Genomic DNA, 17255 nt, shown 5'->3' with positions numbered 1-17255 from the left:
GATGAACCCTGAGATTCGTTCCCATCAGAAGATTCTACAAAATGTTCATTTGTCTGGCCTGGTAGCCTAGACTCATTTGGTTTGTCCATTTGTTCAACACATAATCTACTGAGCACCTACTCGTTCAATAGGGACTTCCTTGATGCTCTTCTCAATTCAATTTCTAACACTCTCCAAGTTAGAAAGAATCTTGAAAGATGGATTGTACCTTCACCCATCCCTATTTTGAATGACTTTTTCACCATCCACGTGAAGTCGCTCACTCACCGTCGGTGAGGGCTATCACAACTGTTCCATGACAGTTGTTTCTTTACGTCTCTTTTATGTGGCCTATGCTACGCCTTCCATAAGAAAAAACAAATCTTTCTCTTTAATATAAAAGGTAGAGGCAAAGCAGAAAAGAAGTAGAGTGACTCTGCTTTCCCTTAGTCATCTGTCAACAGCACATCATTATTACAGTAACAGCAGTGCCACTTACTCAGCAGCCAGGCGCCGTGCTTAGAGATCCTATACGTTATCTCTTTCAACCTCTCCCCAAAACACTCGAAAAGAAATACTCCTATTAATCCCAGCCTACAGATGAGAAAATGGGTAGCTAGAAGTACCTTGCTCGAGCACACAAAGTCAAACCCAAAGCCACGTGACCAGAGTCCAGGTCCTAATTAACAAACGCTCACAACCTTCGTTAAACCAGCCAGCCATAGTTTAGCTTCCTAAACTATGGAACTAACCACAGTCCTCCTTAACATTTTATCCAAGCTTCAACACGTTGTGCTCTTTACCCATCTTGATTTTCCTCTCAGAAAACCATCTTTACTCATGGTTATTTGGGCCACCTTTATCATGCCGTCTTTGCATTTCTCTAACCTCTAATTTCATATACCCTGTAACCTCGCATTATCTCCCCTGCCCCTGAGGGGGGGGGGGGGAAATCTTGATGTGAAAGGAAAGACAAGCCACGTTGCTAGTACACAAGTGGTTGCTACCTCCTCCCTCCCATCCCCATTCTTCAGTTCTCTTGTGACGCATCATAAAATAAAAACAGGCATTAGCGTTAGGTCGGGCACATTTGGGGGGCAAATTAGATCCGGCAAGACAGACTCTAAATATACAATCTTGAGGGAAGGTATACTTACAACCACCACCTCCAAGGGGGACAAAAATCAGCCATTATGTGACAATAGTTATGTCTCTTCTGTGGTCAACAAGCAGAGAGAGAACCCAAGGACAGCTTGCTCCAAACTACCTGGGACTTTGGAAAGTGTGGAGAGAGACATGGGCTGTCAGTTATAGCTGCAAAGAAAGGCTAAACCAAAGCATCATACCATATAAGTTAAGTCAGGGTCTTTTCTCCAGTTCACAAATGACCTGTGAAATATTTTTAACACCACACTCTGTCTGAACTGGCAATGTGCAAGTTGCCAGGGCTTGGTTTTATATAGACTTCACTGCTGCGGGGGGGGGGGGGGGGGGGGGTTTCTGGTGGGGTGTTACTTTCAGAATATTAGCATGTAATTTGATCTTTCAAGATAGATGAATACAAATAGCTTCTTGGACAAGTCCTATAGTACTGAAATCCAGCCCCTGGATCAGTTCATCCTGTAGTTAGAGGAAATAATTACAGATTATTTCAGGAAAGAAAGGGTTCTGACTGAAAGAGTTACACTACAAACATTCCAGCTGTGACAGATGGACCCAAGATATGGTTTGGAAAGGCCAGGAAAAGAATAATATAATCTGGTTTAAAAAAAAAAAAAAGGCAAGGGTAGGTAAATGAGGTTTAACTGAACGAAAATCAGTAAAAGGATAAGCTACCATGTTAGAACCGAAGAAACCCCATAGACTTACTTTCATTGTACACAGGACGAAACTGACTTTGCTACACCCCTACCAAATATAAAGATAATAACTAAGCTAAGCTTCTGAGATTCCAACGTTTTGATCACCCACGGCATGCCTTACTGGTATCTCAAGTCTCGGTTTTATTTTGACGCGCTTGACTACATGGAAACTGTCCCTCGTCTTCCACTTCATTCCCTCTGTATCAAATAGCCACAGCTCTCCGCTTTGTTTCAACTGATAGTACCCATCATCTCCCAGCTGTTTTGTTCTATTCTCTTAGGCAGCTCAGGGCTCCTCTCCCTCCAGTTTACAAACTGGGACTTTCTTTTATTTTATTTATGTATTTTTTTTACCTACCGGTAGAAAGGACCCTATTATTCCCCCTACCCTCACCCCCAACTCCACCAGTGAAACTCTTAGATGAGTAACTGTGAAGTCCATCTAAAATCCCACCTCCTCCCAAAGCCCTCAGTTAGATGCCTTCTCGGCCCTCTGCGGCATTTCTCACTGCCTGCAGTTTCCCCTTTAGCCTAAGAGTTCAGACCCTTCCTATCCCTCCTGTTACCAGACAAATGGTATCTCAGGCACTGCCATCTGACACAACTGTCCCAATTCTAAGGCTAACATGACCAACGCGTAATAATTTGAAGGGTCGGGGGAAATTAAATAAAAAAGACGTCAGCACCAAGGAGGTCTATTTCTCTCTCTCTCTTTTTAAAATGGGAAGCACTAGAGCAGATTTCTGTGGAGGTGAGAAAAACCACCCTTTATACACCAGCCTGACCAGACCCCTTCTCCTCCGTACCCCACACACACTCAAGCCCATTCCTGCCTCAGACCTCCCCACACTCAGCCCACAGCGCCCTGCCGTCTTCTTCACAGCACTTAACGCTGCGTGACATCTGTCATTTATGTATTAGTTTATTGGTCTTTATTATGTCTCTCCCTCTCCCATCCGTCCTTACTCCACACACCAAAATTTAAGCAGCGTGAGAGTGAGGACTCTGCCTGGATCATGGCTACATCGCCATCCTGGCACATACGAGGCACTCAATGGAAATTAAAACACATTAATTCTAACATCTTAGTCTACGTTACACTTTGGTTTGGGTGGGGAGAGGAGAGGGAGGTTTAAGGAATGTTTTACAGGCTGGCCAGGAAATGACTGGGGGAGAGGGCTGCTCTTCATCCTCAATGTAATATAGCTCCAACCAGGTACTGGAGATAAATTAAAAGATATCATTTGTAACCTGGATTTCAGTTTTCAAGGGTGTCATCCAAGAGAAGCAGCCAAACAAAAAGACGGCTGGCAGACTCTGGGTAGAGCAGACAACTCCCTGGTGGACAGTATCCCATTTGGATAGGACTGCTTGGATCTCTAGTTGCAGACACCAGCTGATCTGCCCAGAGCCATCCCCAGTGACCTCTGAGACAGCTTCTGTAGCTTGAAAATACACCTCCTACGAGTCAGGAATTGACATATCATCTCCCCCCACTCTGCCCCCCACTAGTCTCCTAACAGTTATTGACGCTATTTGGAAAGCCATGCTTCCATGCCTATTAATAACCTTCAGAAAACCATGAGGAAGTGTCAAGAGAAAAATAGATCTGGCTGATGGAAGCCAAAGACTCAATCAGAGGTTATAATTAGCAATTAATAGATTTGAAGAAAAAGAAAGTTGTAACGTTTTCTGTAATGTTATCTGTTCAGGAAGCTTAAAACAAAATATTTAGCCAATGAATTCAAGGAATGCTGAGTCAAGAACACCAGTCTTTACAGAAAGAAACTCTTTTAAAGACCGCTTATCTATTTAAATAAACCAGCTACTAAGTTTATCCCCACATCAACAATTCCAGAGAATTTAGCCTGTCTGATATCATTAAACCTTTACAGTTATTTACATCGTTATAAAGTTTCTTCAGGTGACACCTTAAATAGCAACCAAATCAATCTATTCTAAAATAACTGAACAACTAATTAACATTCATCTTTCAAAAGACTTTTCTTAGTGGTCTTTCTCCTCTCCCCTCCCCCAGTTAGAATGTGATTAACGGAATTCTCTCACAACTTAGCTTGAAATATGCTTTTGCCCCTGGAGCAGCTAAGGCAGAATCAGATAATTGTGGTATGACTCAACAAATGCACAGCTGTTCATTTAAATATATCCATCAAAAGTATAAATATGATCATGAGAAAGAAAACGAGCCGTGTACACAGGGTCAGTGTACAAGTGGAACAAGTTAGCATCGAAGTAACCACAACAGAAAACAAAGAGGAGGGGAAATAAGACAGGGAGAGGCTCTGATACCACACAGAAAGAGACCAGAAAACTTTCATAACCAAAAAACCACCCACCCAAACCAAAACGCTCGGACTTCCCTGGTGGCGCGGTAGTTAAGAATCCGCCTGCCAATGCAGGGGACACGGGTTCAAGTCCTGGTCCGGGAAGATCCCACATGCCGCGGAGCAGCTAAGCCCATGTGCCACAACTACTGAGCCCGCGTGCCACAACTACTGAAGCCTGCGTGCCTAGAGCCCGTGCTCCGCAACAAGAGAAGCCACCGCGGTGAGAAGCCTGCGCACCGCAATGAAGAGTAGTCCCCGCTCGCCACAACTAGAGAAAGCCCGCACGCAGCAACGAAGACCCAACACAGCCAAAAATATAAATAAATAAGATCAATAAATTTATTTTTTAAAAAAAATCAAAATGCTCAATTGACCTAAATTAGAAATTAATGGCATGTTAAAAGTAAAAATAAATGCACTCTACTAAGTGGGGAGAAAGAAACGAAATCTAGGAGACAGAAGATGCTCCCAAGTACACAGGGGTAGAAAGTCTACAGGGTAGAAATGATGAATCCAACCTATTATGAAGAACAAAGACATGGAGGCAGAGAAAAACAGGAGGAACAGGGTACTCACCTCAGTCCTCTCCCCACAACCTTCGAAGTCAGACATTAGGAAATCCAGAAAATGTAGGGATCCCTCCAACAGTCAGTCCCAAAGCAAATAACTGGAAAGCACCACCCTGTACCAGGCAACCCCTCTCGGAGGTTCTACGCGTATAAGAGTGTCACCTGAACACGAAGAAAAGGAAACCAAAAAAGAGAAAACAGAATGTGAAGAAGAGCAGGAGTGCTGAATAAGAAAACAGGGCCAATGTCAGCCGTAAAAACCCCACTCCTTCCTTCTTCCTCGGGGAGGGGCCCAAAGGCCCAGTCAGAACTTGAGAAGCAGAGGTCCCTATGCAAAGACTTGAGTACCTCTCCGTTAATGTGTAATTCAAAACATTAACAAATAGAAAGAACATCTAATTCATGATGACCATTTTCAAGCTTTCCCCCGAACCATCGAAACTCACGTGCTTGGCAAAAAAATAACCTATCGGGCTTCCCTGGTGGCGCAGTGGTTGAGAGTCTGCCTGCCGATGCAGGGGACACGGGTTCGTGCCCCGGTCCAGGAAGATCCCACATGCCGCGGAGGGGCTGGGCCCGTGGGCCATGGCCGCTGAGCCTGCGCGTCCGGAGCCTGTGCTCCGCAACGGGAGAGGCCACAGCAGTGAGAGGCCCGCGTACCACAAAAAAGAATAAATAAATAAAAATAAAAATAACCTATCTGGTACTGGGGTGGGGGGTGAGGGGGGGCGCCTAACCTCATGCTTGGCCTGACCACTCAGTCATCATCCTGCATAAGGAACCATTCACATCCTCCACATTTACAGGCAAACCTCTCTTACATTATTATAAGCAACAACTATTTCAGCAACCACCACCTCCCTCGGCCCCAAGTCCTCCCATATCTACCCTCTTCATACCCTCGCAGAAAACTTTCTAGAAAGAGCACTACACAAAGCTCCTTCCACATCTCCCCTCTCCACCCGGTCCATCACCAAAATGCCTCTGGCTAAGGTTCTAACTCTTTGTAACCTTACCTTATCCTTCAGATTCACCGGGGAGCTTCCTCAGAAGTCAGACTCTGAAGCCTCACCCACCGAGATCTGTATTTGATTGACCTGAGGCCTAGGAATCCCCCAGTCCCCCGGCAATTTGGGTGATGCTGAGAACGCTGAGGGTGGCATCAACTGGTCCATTCCCTGGTTCTTCCCTAGCTGGGATTCAGAGGCGCCATCTCTCTGCTATCTTTACTTTTATGGGTTGGATCTGCTCAGTTTCCTTGGATGGGAGTTTCCTCTTCTGCCACTCGTATCTTAAACGCTGGTTTCCCTTGAGGCCTCACATCTCAGCCCTCCCTTCTTCTCATTCAAGATGTTACCCAGCTTCAAGGCCACTGAGCCAAACGGAACCACCAGGTTAGGATTCTTTACTCATTTTTCCACTTCCCTGAATATTCCTTCCTTATCACCTTCCTTCCCTATCGTAGGCCCTTGTCTTTTCACTGTTTATAAGATTAATTGTAAAAAATTTTGCATAACAGGCATTTCAAGTTACATTGAGAAAAAGGATAATAAACCCTATTTTTGACCTCCCAGTTTCAAAAATAAGCCACATCCTACCACTCAGTTCCAAAAATAAGAAATCTTATTTCCTCTATTCTGCCCATTTTCTTCCTGATGTATTTTAATGAGAATCCCAGAACTCACATCATTTCACCCACAAATTCTTTAACAGATAAGGACTTATTCTAAACATAACTATAAAACCAACATCTCATGTAACAAAATTAAAAGTATTCCTCCTCCAAATATCATCTAAAAGCTAATCAGTGTTTAAATTTGCCCAGTTTTCAACAACTATAAACATCCCCCACTCCTCCCCCTGAAAATTGCGAGGAGAATGGGGATAAGCACACAAAAAGAGAACTGTTTTTCTCGCCTTTCAGTTATCATCACTCGTGGTGCGGTGTTGGGATTGTGGTGGTGTGGAGAATACTGTGTGTAATGTGTGGAAGACAGCAGATGCCTAACTATGGCCTATTCAAATACTATTGTTCCCTGCTGTTCTGGAGAACCTAAATTTTCTGCGTGGAATAAGGGAGTTAGAGATGTAATTCAGCTAAGGTTAAGTAAGAACCATATAAACTGAATTTGAATTGGAAGCAACAGTATGAACTCACTGAGTATTTTATACATACATATTTCCTCTGTCCACTAAAAAGGCCTAGAAACGATGACCTACCCAGTAGCAGTGAGCATTCCGGATACCTAGACTGTGGGGTTAAACTACCATTTCCCACTAAAAGAAAGAGAACAAGTTGAACTGAACCATGAGGATGCAATCACCAAATCCAGCCAGTTGGAAATTAGAGGTCAAGTGGCTGAGTTCTTCGACAGATAAACTGTAAGAAAAGGAAAGGGCTGGAGGGGGAACCTGAGCTTTAGACTTCAAAGACATAAAAAGGTGTGCAAGACTAAACTACAGTGGCTAGACATGCACAGGCAGGTGATAAGACCATACAGAAAGGCAACGAAGCAATTACTATAGAAGTCAGGAGAGTGGTTACCTCTGGAGAGAGAGAGGGACCATGACAGTCATGGGACATGCCAAGGGGCTCTAGGGAGGCCGCTAATACTCTCTTGACCTGTGTGGTGGTCACAAAAAACATTTACCTTGTAAAATTAACTAAGCTATGTATACTTTGTGTGATATCTGTGTTTCACTTTATAATAAAAAGGTAAAAAGGAGAAGACTGAAGAGGAATGTGTGTTGTTCAAAAAAAGATGCAGACTAACACACACACACACACACACACACACACACACTCGGAGGAAGTAACAGCACTGCATATCACACATATATGCAAAAAACCAGGTTTGTGTTACAAATAAGTTTATATAATAACCTCCTGAAATGTCAACTGTTTTTTACCTTCAGACAGGAAAATTGTTTTTTCAAGTTACAAGTTCATTAATTTTTAATAGAGAAATAGGCTTCACTTACCTAGTCATTATCAGAAATCAAGTATTAAACTAAAAAAGTAACACAGCATCTTATGATAAGTTGGTCCTTCCTCTCTCCCACTCCAATTACATAAATTTCATGGGTCAAGGATATCAAAAGACTGGAGAGTCCAGATCAGTGTTTCCCAAACACTGTGCAACGTTATCACCAAATAAGAAAAATTAACACCATAAAATTGTGAAACCTCCCTCACAAAACTTATCTAGACATTTAACACAATCCCAATAATCATACTAACAGGTTTGCTTCTTAGCAGGGAGGGAGTGGTGACTACATATGATAATTTTAAAGTTCATATATTTTTTTACAAACCACACACACACAAATAAATATGAAAATTCTGTAACATGAAACTTTAAAGTTCTGTAAAAGGGAACTTAAAATAAATATGAAAATTCAATAAAATTCAGTAAAATTCAGTAATTCAGGAATTACCCCTACAAAAGAAAAAAAAAGTATTAAGCTCCAAGAGTTTAAGAAAAACAGTGTGATCCTACTACACACACAGGCAAAGAGCTCAATTAAACTAAATGGATATCCCAGAAATAGACCACAATGTACATGGGAATTTATAATACAAAAGAAATCAAAAGGGAAAATTTGGGACTATTCAGTAAAATTGGAATGACTAGCCAATGGGACAGAGACTGCTTACTTTCCACTAAAATTCCTTCTTCACTTCTTCTTGGCCACATGCTGACCAGCACGGACTGCATTCCCCACACTCCCTCACAGCCAGGTGTGCCCACAAGACTATGTTCTCACCAATGGAAGCAGGAAGTGACATGTGATCACTTGCCCTGAACTTTCTCCTTCGTCCTTCACATGGAGGGAACCCAGCTATGGTAGCAACCCAGCTATGACCATGCAGATAAGTACAGTGACAATTCCTAGAGCCACAGGACAGAAGGAACCTGACTCTCAACGACCAGCGGATACGGGCAGTTCTGCTGACTTGCTTTGCTCACACTGGAACTGTAAAGTGAAGAAAAAAGTCAACTCCTCTGTTCTTTGAACCATAGCATATTTCAGTCCCTTGGTTGCAGCAACTCAGCCTTACCCTAATTAATAGAGCACCCAGAGAAAAATTAAGTTGGATTCATACCTAACATTCCAGATGGATCAAAGATTTAAGCCTAAAAAAAGAACCACAAGACACTACAAGGAAAGATAAGTTTTTAACTCTAAGAATGGAAAAGGTCTTTTAACTGTATTACAAAGTCCTGAAGCCACAAAAAGGCTAAATATATATTTATCTCTATAAATATTATGGGGAGGCGGTGGGAGCCGGTGGGCAGGGGGTGGGGGGGTTGCCGCATGGCTTGTGGGATCTCAGTTCCCCGACCAGGGATCGAACCCGGGCCCCGGCAGTGACAGCGCCGAATCCTAACCACTGGACCATCAGGGAATTCCCTCTATAACTAATATTTTTAAACGTCTTTTATCTACTGTCTCTTTCACTAGGACGTAAGCTCCATGGAGCAAGAACTGGGATCTATTTTCTTCACTATTGTATAACCTACTGCCAGGAATAAGTGCTTAATGCATAAGAGGCATTCAATAAATATTTGTTGAATGAATTGGTAAATTTAAGTATACAAAATTTTAAATAATCCACACTGCAAAATAATTATTTTTACACAAATTACCAAGTAAAATATCACATATCACAAGGAGAGAAGGGGGGGCGGTGCTAATCTGTTAATGCATAGGAGCTCCTGTGAACTGATAATAAAAAGATCAATAACCCAATAGGAAAATAGACAAAGGACACTAACATACAGGGAACAGAACAGGAAATACAAATGGCCTTTAAACTTATGAAAAGATGCTCAATGTCAATCAAAATAAGAAAAAATGCAAATTAAAGCTCCATTAAACTGTCATTTTTCACCTATAGATTTGGCAGAGAAGAAATGATCAGTTTGACAATTATACTGTGATTGGCAAGGGTATGAGGAAGCAGAGTTTTCATCCATTGCTGGTGGAATCTAAAACTTTGCAAGCTCTATGAACAGAGCAATTTGGCAATATTTCTACCAAAATTAAAATGTGCCTATCTTTGACCCAGCAATTCCACTATTAGAAATGGATCCTATAGATACGTTCACAAACATGTTTAAAATGATATATGTACAAGGTTATCCCCTAAAGCCTTGTTTATGATAATAAAACTGGAAATGATCTATATGGTCATCAATATAGTACTGGTTAAATAAATTCCAGCCCATCTCTAAGTGGAATGCTTTTTCACTTGGGTTAAAAAAAAAAAGAAAGAAATTGCAATAATCTTTAGATTATTGCTGGTATATGCCTGAAATCTCTGAAAGAATATATAAGAAATTGGTAACAATGGTTGTCTCCAGGAAGAGTAACTGGGAGAGAGGGAGGAGGGAGACTTATTTCTCACTCTTTTTGTACCTTTTAAACCTTATAAACATTGATTATATTATTACCTTCCTAGAAATAAATATTTTATAAAATAATAACAATACAAATATTCATATCGGCCCCAGATATCTAAAAACTTGTCTGGCGATTCTCGCTGTCAACCACGCTAGGAAGCTATTGAGCTGAACAATTTTAACCCTGTTTCATAATTAAGAATCACAGGGTTAGCAATTAACTAACACCATCATCTCCTCCTCCTCCCTCAAATAAATATATGTGCAAAATAAAGTCAGTCTCTTAATTCCACCCCTGTTATTCATTACTTTCTCTTAGAACTCATTGAACCTCATGCCACCTTAAATGGGCATGAAAATATCTCATAGTGCTCCAAGGATGGTAGCCAGAACTAACAACTACGCTAATACATGAACACAGCCTAGTGCCAAGGATGTTCCTTCCAGGCAACCAGAAGATAAAAACCTGACATAAGTGACACCTCGGCAACAGCCCAAAGCTGTGCATCATCTGCCCTGGAAAATAAAAACTCACATCCTCAGTGACTAAGAGTTCAAAGTCAACAGTCACGGCTTTTGTCTTTTCCCTAATGTGAAAGGTCTCCACCCCCCCCATATCCCCCTTTAAATTGTAGGCTAACCCCATCACTTGAGGACTGATTGTTATTACGTTACAGCCATATAAGGAACACTAAGAAGTCATTACTTATATTGAGATTCTGCTTAAAAGGGAAAATATCCAAAGCATATCAAGTGAAAGGAAAAAGCAAGTTGTAGAACCAAATGTGTAGCCACGTTCCACCCATTTTTAAACATAATTAATACACATAATTTGTGTGTCTATGAAAAGTTTGTATGTGAAAAATTGTGTGTTCCAAATTATTACCTGTGGGTAAAAGAGAAAAGGAAGGGAGGAAATTTTATCTTTAGACTGTTTTGTACTACTTGAAATTAAATAATCAAAAATAAACTTTTACATAAAAGAATAAAATTCTTGAAAATAATAAATTAGACTTTCCTTAAAAAAGAGAGCACTTGGGCTTCCCTGGCGGTGCAGTGGTTGAGAGTCCGCCTGCCGATGCAGGGGACGTGGGTTCGTGCCCCGGTCTGGGAAGATCCCACATGCCGCGGAGCGGCTGGGCCCGTGAGCCATGGCCGCTGAGCCTGCGCATCCGGAGCCTGTGCTCCGCAACGGGAGAGGCCACAGCAGTGAGAGGCCCGCGTATCGCAAAAAAAAAGAGAGAGCACTTGACAGCTACTAGAGACCTTCCCCCAAAGTTCTGAACCTAAAGAGGCCACAGAGACCTCATGCTTCTGTCTCTATGTACAAGTTTCAAACCATATCCAGGCAATCCCGACTTTTAACTCAGAGACACTCCCACATACAGTTAGCACTTCAGGCCTCCCCTCATAGAAACATCTTACAGACTATTCTAAAGTTGGTATTTGTGTTACCCCCGTAGCTTAACACAACCTTAATAGCATTTCATCCTGAGAGCAAGACTTCTTTACAGAGATTTCAAAGTACTCCAAGGAAGCATATTATGAAAATGTAGTTCCGGGAAAGGTAAAAGTATGGAGACAATAAAAAGATCAGTGGTGGCCAAGGAGCGGGTAGGGGGCAGGGACTAATAGAGCACAGGATTTTTAGGGCGGTAAAACTCTTCTGTAGGGTACTATAATGGGGGATGCATATTACTATACATGTGTCCAGACCCACAGAATGCACAAGGGCAGATCCTAATGTAAATCGTGGGCTCTGGGTGATAATGACGTGTTAGTGCGGATCAACTACTACAGTAAATGGACCACTCTGCTGGGGAGACAGAGTCTGGGGAAGGCCGGGTGTGTGGGGGACAGGGGCGCCTATGAGAACTCTCTGTATTTTCTGCTCAGGTTTGCCGTGAACCTAAAACTGCTCTAAAACGTAGCCTCTTTAGAAGGAAAGAAAAATTTTAGAAAGTGGTCCTATAAGGTGAAAAGAATGGCAGAAGCACTTTATACGTAGGGAAATGGTGGTGGTGTTTGAACAACTTGGCCAGAGTTCAAAGATAACTGAGCAGCTCCACCAAAAAAAGCCTACATTCAAGGTAATGCAAAAATCAAGAACCATTGGGTTTGGTCCTATCTCTCTTATGTTGGATTCATACAAAACAACGATATGATCATCGTGGCTAAGAATTGACCGTGTCAATTTGATCTCTGCCAAGGAACAGTAAAAGAGGTGATCTGTTGAAATGTCTCTGCTGCTGGCCCCGGCAAGGCCACTGAGAGCTCCTAGGTAAAAAGCTGGCTTGGCTACCTTAGGGCCGGCTCCGGGGCATCTCCTCCCGCAGTCCTTCCAGCAGTGGCTCTTCCTCAGAGCTCCGCTCACTTGCTCCTGGAGCCTTGGAGGTGGGAGAGGCGCTCCCAGAGTCTCCTGGAATAATGAGAATTCTCCAGTAGCTCTCGCGCTGGCAATGTGACGCTCACAAGCGGCTCGGGGCTGTGGAGGGGAAGAAGAAAGAAAACCAGCTAAGCAGAAGAAAAGTCTGTAGTTGTGAATGTGCAGGCTAAAGGAAGTGCACACTTGACAAGCCTTTCAATTGAGACCACAAAACCAAGGCCGATTTACAATTGCAGCAAGGATGGAAAGGGTTGGAAAACAGACACGCGGTAAGTTGAGGTCATAGGTCCGTACCGATCTTAAATATTTTTCTAAATGACACAAAACCCAGTGGAACCTGCAGTTGGTAAACTTCAAAATCAAGCTCCTTTAAAGTCCATATACCACGTACTCTAGCCATTACAAAAACAAACAAAAAAACAAAGGCTTTGCATATATCAACTATGATATGTACCTGGGAAAAACAAAGTTCAAACCGTCCACAAGTATAGAATGAAAGTCTCTCTCCAGACCCCTGGCTGCTCCTAGAGACACCCCATGTACCACAGTAACCAGTTTCTCGTGTATCCACCCCAAAATAACCTGGTTTGGGTCCATTTTCAACCACCACTCTCAGCTGTAGACAGATCTAGTTCAAAGACCCATAAAACAATGGTGGGGTTAGGATCACACAGAGGAAAGGAAGGGGGCTCTAGATAACTATCAAAAAAAACAAAAAGCCACCCAAGCTCCTTTTTCCTTTAGGAAGACTTTAAAAACATCAACATTTGTCAAAGGAAGAGGAAATTTTTATTAGAACCAAACTTTCCCATTCAAATAGCTGAGCAACACAAAACACTGAAAAACGTACTCCTTTTGGAAAAGAGCACCTTTTTATTTTTTAACCTCAAGGGACACTTTGCCAAGAAAACTTTCATGTAAATAAATCAAAGCAGAAAAGAAATCCAAAATACAGCACTCCTCAATAATTATTTGGAAGTAAAATCACACAATTAAAAAAAAATTCACATCAACCTTGAAATTCAAGGGAAATGCTTTACAAATAATATCAAAACTTGCCTCGCTTCAGTTTAAATTGAGCCTCAGAATCAATTTGAAAAGAGAATCGCGAATGTAAAAATCAGACACACAAAAAATAAGACACTAAAATAAGACAGATAAAAATATCCCCCCGTAGAAAGGTCAACCAGAAGCTTGACATTTCCAGCAATCATTTAGTGAAGTTAAAGAGTAAAAAGCCATTTCTAGAGTGGACATCCTTAAAAACAAACTCTTCAGCTAAGCGGCACCCACAACCCTTGAGTTTCAGAGCAAACCGTGGAAATCCTGGTGTTTTCCTAGATGCCGGGACAGGGGAGTTTGGCAGATTCACGCGGAAGGTGCCTCCCCACCTGCCGAAGACCAACTGCAATTTAGAAGGGGCGAGTGCAAAGGGGCCTTGGCGGCCGCTCTGCCTGGGGCCGGCCACGTCTTCAAGTTACAGGTACTATTCGGAGAGGAGCTTTAGATAAGCAAGAAAAGAAGGAAATACTGGTGCGTATTTTTCTGATTCTTTTTAAAAATCAGAGATTTTTTTTTTTTAATTACAGAAGTACTTCTAATTTCCCTTCCAACTTCCCAGCTCTCTCAGAGAATTCCTTCAAGAACGTGCTCAGGTTCTCCTGCCTCGCTCAGCCTTCCCTAATGATTCTCACGTTTTCCAGATCTTTCCATTCTAATTCCTCTTGTATTAATATTCTATAGGACTCAATTCTGTATGAGCTGGTACTTAATCCTCTTCCTTGAACTGGGTTTGTCTCAAAACAAACAAAAAATAGGCGAGGATCACATTTTCTTCTTCTTCGACTCGCATACAGTTGGTGCTCAAGAGTTACTGGATAAAAATCAAGTCTTCAAATTAAGCATAGTTGAATATTTGTCTTAAAATTATCAGCCTGTCAAATAACCCATGGATTGAAGTCAAAACTGTGGTGTAGGGCTTCCCTGGTGGCGCAGTGGTTGAGAGTCCGCCTGCCGATGCAGGGGACATGGGTTCGTGCCCCAGTCGGGGAAGATCCCACATGCCACGGAGTGGCTAGGCCCATGAGCCATGGCCACTGAGCCTGCGTGTCCGGAGCCTGTGCTCCGCAACGGGAGGGGCCACAACAGTGAGAGGCCCACGTACAGCAAAGAAAAAAAAAAAATCAGTAAGATAAAATAAATATCTATACAGATATCCTTCGACTTACAATGTGGTTACATTCCAATAAACCCATTGTAAGTTGAAAATGCATTCACTATTTCTTACCTACCAATCCTCATAGTTGAGCCCAGCCTAATTTAAACTTGCTCAACACTTACATCAGCCTACGGTTGGGCAAATTCACCTAACACAAAGCCTATTTTATAATAAAGTGTTGAATACCTCATGTACTTTACTGAATACTGTACAGAAAGTGAAGAACAGAATGCCTCTAAGTGTATCAATTGTTTACCCTCGTGCTCACGTGACTGAGTAGGAGCCGCCGCTGCCCTGCCTCATAAGAGAGGGTCGTACTGCATGTCTCATGTCGTTGGCCCGGGAAAAGATCAAAATTCACCATTCAAAGTACACTTTCTACTGAATGCGTATCACTTTCGCACCATCTTAACACTGAAAAATTGTTAAGTCAAACCATCGTAAGTCAGAGACCATGTGCATACAGCAAACTGCAGCAACTTGTCACAAAACTTTCATTGAGCTGAGTTTCTCCGAAACCTTGGCCAATTTATTTGTTTAGCTATGGAGGTTTAATTATTGGCAACTAACCATGCCACGTGAAAATCTGACCCATAAAGGTTAGAGGCACATTCCTGTGAAGTGGTGGAGGGTGGGAGTGAGGAAGGGGGAAAGGAGAAATACAAAAAACATTCTAACTCCAGTGGCAGGCTTAACATAGTAGTACATTTTTCTTTCATCCAATTAAGATAACATGCATAGTTTCTTAAAAGTCATGGTGATATGATGGGACTGATAACAGGCAAGCATAAAAGGTACTTAAAATCTAACATGTTCTTGGCAGTCAATACAGCAGCTAAGCGACAGGGAAATCGGGGCAAGTTTTCTCAACTTTTTAATTATAACTATATCCTTGGCTTCTAGAAACTGTGGCTTTCAAATACTACAAATCCTTGCTCTTTCAAGACATCATCCCTTGTATGGTGATGGATGTTAATGAGACTTACTGTGGTGATCATTTTGCAATATACACAAGTATCGAATCACTGCAATGTATACCTGAAACTAACATAATGTTATATGTCAATTATGCCTCAATTTAAAAAAAAAAAAAAAGACAAAAGACATCATCTCATACCTTCCCCGTCTATCCACCCAGCCTCATAAACCATGGTGTGTGTATCTTTGATATAGAATTACTGTTAACTGAAATTACTTTAAGCAGCGTATGGTAGCAAGAACATGGACTTAGGAAAGAGCCAAACCCAGTTTTCTAACCTAATAAATGTGATCTTATACAAATCATTTAACCCGTGTGTTTCAGTTTCCTCTGCCACAAAACAAGGTTAATATCTCCCATCTTTAAGAGTCAGTAATAATGCCAATTATCATTTAGTTCTAGAACTGTGCTAACCACACAATTGCATTATCTGATTTAATCCTAACACCACAAAAATGGAGAGGAAGGTATTAGTATTCCTACTTGAAAGATAAGAAACCAGTGATAGAGAGGTTAAGTAAAACTGTCCCAAGATCACGCTTTTGAAATATGTGGTAAAACAAATCAACTCAAGTTATGCTGAGTCCAAAATCTGTGTTCTTAATTGCCTGTAAGTTAAACTGTATCTTGACTATTTGTAAGAACTGAAATGAATTCTTGTAGTAAATATTCTTAGGCCCCTTTACTGTTTTCTACCTCTTAAAATAATAAAAGTGCTAAAGCAGCATGGTAGAAAAGCATAAAGTATACCAATCCCAAACAATAACACAAATCAGCCACATGATACTACAAATGTCCTCTTGTTCTGGCTCTAAAATAACAACGCTACAACCAAGCATATAAACGTCAAGGATCCTTGAAGAATAATCTACTCCAGATACCTGAATACGTGGGCAAGATAATACTGGGTATTATCTATCAGTAATTCTGAAAAAAGGCAACAGAGATATCAACCAGTTCCCAAGATTCCCAATCTCCCAGTGGGGAAAACAATAGGTCACACACCCTAGACAAGCTTGGGGGACACCACAGAGCTCAAAGAACAAGGAGAGCCACATAAGTTGAGGAAAGATAAATGCTGATTGAATCAGGAAGCAGAGAGGAGCACAAGGATACGGCAAATCTCGTTCTCCAGAAATTTTCCAATTCCCTGTAGACATTATGCTTTGGGATTTGGGAATGAGAAATGGGAATGTCCAGGAAGTTCCCCAGAATTCCCCAAGTGATAAGTTATTCAACAAACACTTCCAAACACCCTTTACTCATTATTATGGATATCTAAAAGAAAGGTTAAATAAATAAGAAATAAACTTAATAGTATTTCCAAAGAATCGTAGTCTGTAACAAATGTTCAAATGCTAGAGAATGTCAGTGAGCATTATTGGAGCATTAATAGCATTCAAATAGCAAGCCAAATCCAGCCCTCAGTTTGTTTTGGTAAATAAAAGTTTTACTGGAACACAGCCCCACTTGTTCATTTCACGTATAGTCTGTGGCTGCTTTCAC

The 17255-nt window shown here is 41.6% G+C and overlaps 1 protein-coding gene and 1 non-coding gene across 2 annotated transcripts in view; both read right to left on the bottom strand.

The window, feature by feature from the left end:
* ACVR1 (activin A receptor type 1) overlaps positions 1–17255 on the bottom strand; it is a 127868-nt gene that overhangs the window by 63847 nt on the left and 46766 nt on the right. The window contains exon 2 of the mRNA XM_060016767.1: positions 12469–12651. The gene's annotated coding sequence lies outside the window, so the exon portion shown is untranslated. The remainder of the gene's footprint in view (positions 1–12468; positions 12652–17255) is intronic.
* Positions 9098–9169, bottom strand: TRNAD-GUC (transfer RNA aspartic acid (anticodon GUC)). The gene has a single exon. It is a non-coding gene; the product is annotated as a tRNA-Asp (tRNA).

Source organism: Delphinus delphis, chromosome 7, assembly GCF_949987515.2.
Source record: "Delphinus delphis chromosome 7, mDelDel1.2, whole genome shotgun sequence".
Taxonomy (NCBI): domain Eukaryota; kingdom Metazoa; phylum Chordata; class Mammalia; order Artiodactyla; family Delphinidae; genus Delphinus; species Delphinus delphis.
This window is presented reverse-complemented; position numbering and strand designations above follow the sequence as displayed.